This window comes from Saccopteryx bilineata, chromosome 6 (genome assembly GCF_036850765.1).
Source record: "Saccopteryx bilineata isolate mSacBil1 chromosome 6, mSacBil1_pri_phased_curated, whole genome shotgun sequence".
Classification (NCBI taxonomy): Eukaryota; Metazoa; Chordata; class Mammalia; order Chiroptera; family Emballonuridae; genus Saccopteryx; species Saccopteryx bilineata.
This window is the reverse complement of record NC_089495.1, coordinates 6668752-6678590: the sequence shown is the minus strand read 5'-3', so window position 1 is coordinate 6678590 and position 9839 is coordinate 6668752.

Genomic DNA, 9839 nt, shown 5'->3' with positions numbered 1-9839 from the left:
CTAGGACGGGGGTCCTGCGGCACTGGGTTCACACACAGAAGTCAGTCCTGCGGCCTAGGACGGGGGTCCTGCGGCACTGGGTTCACACACAGAAGTCAGTCCTGCGGCCTAGGACGGGGGTCCTGCGGCACTGGGTTCACACACAGAAGTCAGTCCTGCAGCCTAGGACGGGGACCCTGCGGCACTGGGTTCACACACAGAAGTCAGTCTGACAGCCTAGGACGGGGGTCCTGCGGCACTGGGTTCACACACAGAAGTCAGTCTGACAGCCTAGGACGGGGACCCTGCGGCACTGGGTTCAGACGCTGTTGGACTAGCCCAAGGACCAGGAGAGGGTAGCCCTGGGGACCGGCAGTCAGAATATGACTCCCCCTTTCCCTGAGGCAGGGTGTACTTGGGCCCCAGATGGGAGAACCCACGGAGATCACTGACCGCACCTCCGAGGTGCTGCAGGAAGCAAAGACATCTTGTTGCACACTCTGAACGAAGGTGATTCTGATTAGAGCTTCCTAAACTTGAAGTTCCTGGAGAAATTTTACTTTTACAATCGAATTCTCATCCTAGTGATTGTCATAAAAGTAAGCTTTTGTCTGTATGATCATTCCCCATCCTGAAACCCTCTCTCTATTTGGTTTCAAGGCCATGTTCCCTCACTGGGAAGTTACAATTCCACCTACAAATTTACTTTATTAACCTTGAGCTTGCAACTCAAGAATTGGTCCTCCTGTCCTCTTCTCCTGTGTTCTTTTTAACTAAAAAAAGAAAGAAAAAAAAAAAAAAGGAAGAAGCAGCTCAGCTCCCAGAGCAAGCGGAGAGACATGACACAAAATGAGCCCAGTGACCGTTGCAGCCAAGCCCAGCGACGCCAGCACGCGCGGAGGACATCTCCACCCTCGCCCAGCGACGCCAGCACGCGCGGAGGACATCTCCACCCTCGCCCAGCGACCCCAGCACGCACGGAGGACATCTCCACCCCCAGAGATGTGAAAGCCACTCTCCGAACTCAGGGTTTCGTGTGTGTGTGTGTGTGTGTGTGTGTGTGTGAGAGAGAGAGAGAGAGAGAGAGAGAGAGATACGACCGTCTTGTCCAAAATTTTATTTTGTTAATGTTTCAATGCAACAAAAGGACAACGAAGATTAAAATGAAGCATCACATGCTTTTGTTCCATTTCCCTGGTGTTTGAATACACGAATGCATTCAAAGAACAAGAAGTTCTCCCCTGGCGGGCCAGCTCCCCGGTTCGTATCCGCAGACACGTCAGTGCCCTGGCTGGCTTCACGCCTGTCTTCCTTTTCCCTTTTCCTTCCTTCTCCCCCATAAGCTCTCCTGAACCTCTTAGTGCTGTAGAGACCCAGGTGGAGGCCTCGGCACCCCTGATCTTTCAGAGGAGGAGCAGAGGTGAGGAAGATGCCAGCTTTTCGGAAGCCTTTGCCCCCTAGTCACATGGCGGCCTGGCTTTTCCTCTCAGCCCCCGAATTCATTGAAGACTTCAGCTCCCTGCACAAAGGCTTCTGTGTCAGCGAGGCAGCATCCTTCTGGATGGCCCCTCTAGCGGTCCAGCCTCTTAGACCGTAACCGTGGACTCGGACCCTTCGCTCTTGGGCACTCAGCCTTGCGTTCCCTGAAACTTGGGATCTCAGACGTGCAGGCTGGAACTTGGAGGCGTCTGAGATGTCCCCTCATCGGCAAGCTGACAGACTAGCCTACCCCCGTCTAGACACATATGTTCAAGGGTTCATTTCCTGTGTCTGCCTGGCGGGGCTAACTGATGTCTGGATAGCTACATAGTAAAATTATTTCTGGAAGGATGTTTCTGGAAGAGATTAGCCTTGGGGTCAGGAACGAGCAAAGCAGATTCTTCAGTGCGCATGCGGGGCAGCGGCGACGGGGGTGCGGGGGCAGGGGAGTGCTCTTCTAATCCTCTGAGCGCTCTTATATAACAAGAGGCGGAGAAAGGCAGTTCGCTCCCTCTTCATCAGCCGGGACACCCTCTTCTCCGGCTCGCTTAGTAAGCAAGAAGCATATAGTCCCTATTCTTGTAATTTATATAGGAATATAAACTCCAAATTACCGGTTTTTTTATTTCTAATGAGTGGACAAAATACTTATTCTTTTATCTAAATCAGTTTAAGGGGATAAATTGTTTATTCATTGCCAAGTCAAAGAGACTTGAGGTGCAGGTGAAGGGAAAATAAATACATTCTGCAATGTTCAATCACTGTGTATATTTACCTTCTTAAGCTAATGTCACATAAACCCCCTTTTTAGAGAATTTAAATGCAGAATCTTAATATCAGCGTTCCCGAAGGCAAGGTCTACCGGTAGCCAAACTGTCAAGAAGCTTGTTAAAAATTCAGCTTCTAGACCAGATTCAGAACTCTGTGTTGCCCAGACTTCTGAAAAACAAAAATTCCTTGCTAAATACAAATGTTAGGGTCACTGCAGAAGGGTGGCGGCCTCATTTGCCGGGAACTTTCCTAGTTCTACCACTGAAAGTCCAGAGTCCGGTGTTCTGAGAATTCCCGCAGTCCCTGGCAAACCAGGATGGTTAGTACAATTATCCTACCAGTAGGATAGAATTGATCAACCCAGACCTAGCTATAATAACCAAAACAATACTGCATTTGCAAAGCCTTAGCATTTCAACTAAGCTTTTGAAAATCAGGAAAGAGACTTAAGTCACAATTTTACTAAAATGATATTTTATAAACATCAAGACCAGTTTGCTTGGAAAAAGGACAGTCCATTCCCGTGGTTACATTGCCCTCTGGTGGGTATGATTTCAACTGCAGTCACTGGAGAACCTTTCAAGTGCATCCGATTTTTCTTTTGAGGATTTTTATTTACTTTTTTTAAAAAAATGAAATATATTTCTCTACAGTTTCTCCTTTGATTTTAACTCCATAGATGCAGCTCTCTGTAATTTCACTGTAGACGGACTTTATCATGCTGTGGAACCACGCCATGTAATTACAGAGGAGGAGAAAATGGTTCTCACCAGTGCCATTGGTACCCAAGTTTTCTTAGTTAGTGGCAGGGAGGATCTGCTTTACCACGGACCCGCGACGGGACAGCTCATTTTTCACTGGGTCTCTAGGCACCGGTCTTCACGTAGGCTGTGCCCTTGCTCTTCCTCATACAGTTCCCCCAGGTTTCCATGGTGTTTCTCTTTGCCTCCTCCAGCTCTCTGATTAACTATTGCCTTATCAGAGAGTCCCTCCTGACTTTCTGTGTTATATAAAGAGCATTTCTGTCCCTGACACTTTCATAATCCTTAGCCTGCTTTAGTCTTCTCTAGGTCTATCAATAGCACCTTATATTCTATTTATCTTTCTCTCTTTATCACATCTCTCTTAGTATGTATTATATATGTATGTATGTTTGTATGTACCCATCCATCCATCCATCCATCCACCCATCCATTCATCCATTCATCCATCCATCACTTTTCTCACTAGAAAAAGGCAGGGATTTGGCCTATATTGTTTACTGTTATGTCTATACATCTAGGATATGACGCCTAGTAAGCGCTAGTAGGTGCACAGCATATATTTACTGAGTGAATGAATGAATGGCCAATGTTTAAGTAGCATAATACAAACTCTCTGAAAGACAGCCAGGAGCCAAACACAGTGCCAAGTCCTTGCAAAGGAAGGTTTTAGTGACAAGAAATCACACTGCACACTGCCCCTCCATGGTAAACCACTGAGTTACTTAATTTCACAACGTGGAGCTAGGCTGGTAAGGACAGCGTCTGTCAGTCACAGGCCCAGGCTAGCGGGCACATGCTGGGGTGAAGACGGAGAGGGCCCCTGTGCCAGCCGGGGTTAAGGGAGCTCTCCACAAGCAGCCTCGAGCCGCGTACGAACCAGGGTGGGCACGGAACCAGGGTGGGCACGGAACCAGGAGGCCCGGGCTAGGAAAGCTACACTGAGCCTCAGGGTGATTGGAGGAGTCAAATTATCAGGCGAAAGCACGCCAGGTGAGTGGCAGGAATATTAGAAAGTGCTCAGTTTGGAGGCCAAGCTTATGTTGGTGTGCGCAGATTAGAGAAACATTTCTGTGTAAACGAGGGCAAGTTAAATCTTGCTTCATTTTTCTGATCCTGAAGTCAGAGTGAGTGAGATAATCCAAAGAAGTCCCAAGGCAAGTACTTGGTAAGCATTCGCTGTGCTGGTGGGACACAGAAACGTTTAGCAAGCGTTCTAGGGGTGAGTCATGACACTGGACTTGAAATACTGACCGGTCCCATGTGTGCCTCACTGCACCTTCCGTGTGAAATCTCCATTCCAGATGGGAACTTGGTCCTTCCCACTCTTCTGTGACATCTGCATGTCCCACTGGGTTATGTTCCGTGGCTGACATCGGCCAGAAGGGCAAAGACTAGCAGGACAAAGAGCGGGTAAGCTACCACTTTGGGGCGCTGAAGAGTCTTCGGTTCTTCTTTCTCGTACTAATTATAGTAGCAGGTGTGCTTTCAAATGTAGGGATTTTATCATTTTATTAGCTCTTACTGAACTTCTTTAGAGGGAGGAGAAAATCCATGTGTATTTTCTCTCTTTACTCTGATTCTTTTTATTAAAATCAAAACACCATAATAAAATTAACCAGACTTTTTTTTCTACCTCGTAGTTCATAGAAATTTTTGTTACCATTTGGATGAAAGCTGCCTTCATAAAAGTATCTCTCTAGTCCTCATCACCAATTATGTTGATTAATTTGTACCATACCTCACAAAGAAAACTGCTTTTCATTCCAACATTTTATCATTTCTCTATTTTGTGCTAATCACAGTAACATAAAATTTATCTAGAGCTAAAACTTTAGCCAAGAATAAGAAAATAACTTTATAAATTCTCTATCTTATTTAGAATTAGAAGCCCTAAAGCTGGCATTATTTTATTTTGAATCAGAAGAGCACAGACCAACACTGAGAGCACACTAATTGTTTGCTGTCAGCAAGTCTAACGATTGTTTGAGTTATCACACCCTGGTTCATTTGAAGCACTCAGAAATGGGAATGACTAGAAGAACCAGTAAATGAAACATCACAAGGCAAGGAAAATCCCCAGAACAAAGACTTCTTCTACATTATTGCAGGGAACAAGAAGCTAAATCAAACAACACCTCTTGGAGACTTTAAGCCAACATTGTTAAAACTTATTTTGAAAAAAAAACCAAAACCCAACTTGTTTTGATGGACACAGTGTCACCCAGAATATTAGATTAAATAAAACATTTCCGTTTTGAAAAAGAGATGCATAAATAAGGCAGTAATTACTTGTTTTCATTTTTATTTTTATTCAATTTATTGCAGTGATGTTGGTTAATAAATTTATATGTTTCAAGTGGACATTTCCGTGACACATCATCTGTACACAGCAACACCGCCTAGCCTCCTCTGTCACATGTGCTTCACATACGTTCTTTATTCATATACAGATCCTACCTCTTGTTCTCTTTCACGTGTACAGTTGACCTCAATCAATTGGAAAATCCTTTAAGAGCAATGATGAAGACCTTTTCTTTTTTGTACTGTTACCGGGTCTCTGAACAAAACTTTGTCCAAAAACAGATTTTTTTTTCCCTGACCAGTGATGGTGCAGTGGATAGAGTGTTGACCTGGAATGCTGAGGTCCAAAGTTTGAAACCCCAAGGTCACGGGCTTGAACACAGGCTCAATGGCTTGAGTGCAGGGTAGCCAGCTTGAGTGTGGAGTCATCAACATGGTCCCAAAGATGGCTGCCCTGAGTCTGAAGGTCGCTGGCTTGCAGCCCACGGTCGCTGGCTGGGCTGGAGCACCCCTCACACCACCCGTTCAAGGCACATATGAGTATGAGAAGCAGTCAATGAACAGCTAAGTGCTGCGACTACAAGCTGATGCTCCTCATCTCTCTCCCTTTCTGTCTCTCTCTTTTTTCCAAAGAAAAAAAAGGGGGGGATTTTGTTATTGCTGCTGCTGCTGCTATTTTTTCCTTTTAAATCAAATCACCATAATTTCAGGAAGTAAATCTATTGACATTTAATCACTATTTGTACTTATTAATATATTATTAAGCATACATATTTCTCCCTTCGACATATGTTTACCTCGTTAGGATAAGTAACGTTCTCACCCCATTCTCGCTAACTCACCCCCGGGAGTGCAGAACCCGCCTGGCCTCATACACAGGACGGCACACAGAACGTGGAGAGACCACGCCACCGCTTTTAGTACAGGACAGAGAAGTGCTCATTTCCCTGCTGACGGTCTTCGATTAAACAGGACTCGGTATAAAATGTTGGACCTTCAACTAAAAACCCATCTAAGAAGATCATAACAACTGGTCGTGCTTGAGAAAAAATAGAATGTAGTGCTTTTAACTTTTCCCCCAAATTTTTACTTTGACATAATTTCAGACCTGTAGGAAAGTTGCAAGAACAGTGAAAAGAATTTCCGTATGTCTTTTATCTAGAGTCCCCACACATGAACACTTGCCACCTTGGTTTTGCTCTGTTGTTCTCTTTCACAGATACATCACACAGACACACACCATATACTTGTCTCTCTCTGCAGAGATGTTTTCCTTCATTTTGTTACAGTAAGCGGCAGACATGGTGCCCCGTACTCTTAGATATTTCAGCGTGAATTTCCAAAACACAGAGACATTCTCTTCTTAACCAAAGTATGATTATCAAAATTAAAAAATGAGCATTGATATGGTGATATAATCCACAGACATTACTCAGCATTTGCCAGTTGCCCCAGGAATGTCCTGTAAAGCAAAAGAAGACCCTGGTCACACACTGCTCGTGGGTGTTCACCTTCGGTCTGCTCTGGTCTAGAACACACCTCGGTTTTCTGTTTTCATGACCTTGATAATTTTAAAGAATATAGCCAGTTGTTTTTCAGGATGTCCTTAAACTTGCTTTTATGGGATACTGCCACCTGAGGAGTTTCTGAGTATGCGTTTTTGGTGGGAATGTCACCAGATCAAAATATAGGCTGTGTGTCCTGAGGCAGCTGTATCAGTTTGTCAATAGTTACTCTGATCACTTCATTAGGGTGTCTGCCCATTCCTCCATGTAAAGTTGTATCTTTCCATTGTAATGAGTTAGCACATTATGGGAAATAATTTGAGAGGAAGGAATATAAATTTCCTGTTACTCATCAGACTTTCTTTTATTCACTAGTTTTAGCATTTGCTGATAATTCTTGTGGAATTAATTATTAATATGATGGTTGATAAATAATGATAATCTAATTTCATAATAGTGCTGCTTTAATCAGAACTAAAATATAGTCTATATTTGTTTTTATCTTTTTATAGTTTAACTATTTTCTTAATTGATTTATCTAAGAGATCTATAAAAGTTGCCTAGGTCAATCAGCAAAAAGCTATGATTTTATAGTTCATTTCCTTCTAATAATAGCAATTGCTTGCATTAGCCCCATTACTTTAATAATTTTCAAAGTAATAGCACTATTTTAAAAGTGATATATATATCACTTTTAAAGGGTTTTATATATATATAAATATATATATAATATGTATTTAAAAGGTTGCCCTTGAGACAGCTAATTACCTTAATTACTGAGTTCAGAAGTAAACATGTGGGTCAGTTTATTGACAACACTGTGATATTAGCAGCAGACAGCTAGAAGCTGTGGAAAGATTATAATCACAAATGACATTCATTTTAACTTCTTCCTTTTTCTTAACTATATGGCCCTAAGTGGTGAATGTTGAGGAAGTAGGTTTATTGAAAGGATGTGAGTGTTTGTTTTTCTCCAAGACGAGACTGCATGGCACTGTGATGAAGTGACAAAGCTTGTAACGGATAGGACAAGGCAGCACAACTCTGTGAGGGCGGAATCACGTCCACCCATCTGTCTTCCTTCATAACTTGATCGTAACCTTACAGTTCTCATCCCACTGCACCTCCCAGCACACACACATCCGCTCCATCCCCAGCCCTTGCTCAATCCCGAACCTCTCTCCACCTGCTTTCTTGCAGCTCGATGAGAGTTAGTTTCATGTCCACGGGGAGGTGTTTGCAATATGCAGTTTTCACAGCTTAGGTGTCCTTATGGAGCAGAGTATGGCGGCTCTTTCTAACCATCAAGGACTTGACAAAATTGACCAAACACACACACACACACACACACACACACACACACACACACACCTTAAATATATGTTAAGTACAAGGATTCAAAATGCTCTGATCTTAGAATGATATTTTATAAAGTTTAAATAGTCTTAAAGTATGCCATTGGCCGTGAAATAAACATGGCATGTGCAGTGTACCCATTATTTAAGAAATAAACTGCTATTCTTCGGCCAATGCAACTTTTCACATGACTGCAGCCAACAGACCAATGAGACATCTCTAATCCTGACTGAATGATGCTCTACTGCAGCTTGAGGCTATTTCCACATCACTCAAGGGTCAGAGAAGCAACAGAAGGATCACGCTGATGCGAGTCCCTCGTAGCATTGTGACCGCCTTTGATCACGTGTCACGCTGTCCGCGACCCTTGCAGCGTGCTGCCGCCGGTACAAGTCACGTCCGTTCACAGTGTTTATCTCACTGCAGTCAAGAGTTGGTTGGTTTGTTTTTCCTGAATGGTCTCCTTGGTCAGAATCTAACTTGCTCCTGCACCTTTTCATCCAACCCGGTTCGCACTGAGCTACAGCAAACGGTTGTCTGACTCGTGGGGGTGCTCCCGTGCGTGGCAGCGGACGGTGGATGGAAGAGCCCCGAATTCGTGCTTCCAGGGGTGGTAGGTGGACACACGACCCCGTCCCCTTCCATTTTCTCCTTTCCTTTCAAACAGGTGACAAGCCCCGTGCTTCCTTGTCCTGGGGAAATGTTCCTGCAGTGGGTCGAAGGGACGTTGTCAGGCTGTCAGTCGCCTTTTCGTGTGTGACCATTACCCGGCCATGTGGTGGCTTAGACAACGGCGACTGACCCTTCCTCATCGCTGACAGGCTGACCTGTGGTCCTCTCCGTGGTGCCGCTGGGCGTCCCCAGCGTGAGGGCCTTCAGCCCATAAGCACGTTGAGTGGGGAGGTCCAGGAAGGCCTCTCCCACGTGTCTGGGGCCTCAGTGAGAGTCGTTGGCTCAGGCACCTCAGACTGTCTCCACGTGTGGTGTCGTTCCGTGTGGCCCCTCTCTGTGTCAGGACAGCCTGGACTTCTCACCTGGGACTTCGAGGGTCTAGGAGAGCCGAGGTCAGAGCCGCAGGGCCGGGAAGGGACGGTCCCTACACTGCAGGGACACTTCTGCATGCACTGGACCCGGGGTCATATCATACAGGGCCCGGCCAGCCTGATGGGAGGGGACGGGAGATGGCGCCCGCCCCCTGATGTCAGCAGTGTCCGGTGCACGCAGGGACGGGAGGAGCTCTTGAGACGCTCCACAAGAGAGGTACATTAATTTTTCACGTTGCCCATCTTGATCTTTCCCATTTTTCAGAGGTCGTATCCCTTTTCCCTCGGGAAATTCTTCTCCCACTCTCAGTCCGTGTTCCCCGCACGAGCATCACGTACGGACGTGGACTGCAGTCACGCAGGGCCTCCATTCCCCTGACCACGGAGCTGAGGAGTCCAAGTGTGCTCTACCCAAAGCCAGGCGGGTGCGGAGAGGTCTGCCCCCTGGTCAGAGATTTGTGGGGGCCAGAGTTGTGGTAAGCTGAGGGGCCAGCGTGGTGGCGGAAGGCCCCAGAGGAGAGGAGAGGGAGCCGGGCAGAGCACAGGGGCCTAAGTGAGCGCGGGCAGGCTGAACCTGAGACGTGTCGCGGGGAGTGGCACCCACGCGAGGTCCCGCCCGAGAGCCCAGCGGAGGGAGGGCG